The 730-nt window shown below is 54.5% G+C and overlaps 1 non-coding gene across 1 annotated transcript; it reads left to right on the forward strand.

Annotated features, from left to right (window-relative positions):
- The first annotated feature begins 229 nt into the window (after nucleotides 1–229).
- D7B24_006428 lies at nucleotides 230–336 on the forward strand. The gene has a single exon. It is a non-coding gene; the product is annotated as a tRNA-Met (tRNA).
- The last annotated feature ends 394 nt before the right edge of the window (nucleotides 337–730 follow it).

Raw genomic sequence — 730 nt, forward strand, 5'->3', positions numbered from 1 at the left:
CGGCCGCGCTTGGGAGCTTGGGGTGGTCCACTATCCGTCTCCACCACGCCAGCGAAATCACACCTCCCATCCCGACCCATCCGCCTTGGCTTTAGCGCTGGAGATGACGCAGCTCCCTCTCCCTGTGAGCTCTGCTTTTCTCCCACACAGCACAATTACGTGCTGAGCCACGCGCTGTGTCTACATGGAGTGACTGCGCGCGGCCGGCCGTCATCAGACAAACTGTACAGTCTGCGTGGCTTAGCTGGTCAGAGCGTCGGTCTCATATTCATCAATATGACTGGATCATCAGATCTAGATATCCGAAGATCATGAGTTCGATCCTCATCGCGGACAGGTTTCCTTTTTTGCTCTTTCTCTGGCCTGCTGCTTTTTGGCCTGCTGCTTTTTGGCCTGCTGCTTTTTGGCCTGCTGTTTATTCCGACCTGCTGCCTGGCGCCCTGAATGTCGTGTGCCGAAGCCACAACGCAGAGCGCATGCACTGGAATTCTGCACGGTGCTTGCTTCGGTCAGGGAGAAACACCGGCAGATCACCATCAAAGACACGCGAAGAATGGGGCGAAATAGACAGGGGACGAGGGAGGACGCTGAAGATCGCATTACACATAGTACTCCTCCGGAATGAAGACAGGCGCACGCGCACATCTTTCTGTGTATTTTTGGTGCCACAGACCAGACTAACTCACTCCCTTGTATTGAAGCCCATTTTTATCATTACCTTTGCGGGGAG

This window comes from Verticillium nonalfalfae, assembly GCF_003724135.2.
Source record: "Verticillium nonalfalfae strain VnAa140/NRRL 66861 chromosome Unknown scaffold_456, whole genome shotgun sequence".
Classification (NCBI taxonomy): domain Eukaryota; kingdom Fungi; phylum Ascomycota; class Sordariomycetes; order Glomerellales; family Plectosphaerellaceae; genus Verticillium; species Verticillium nonalfalfae.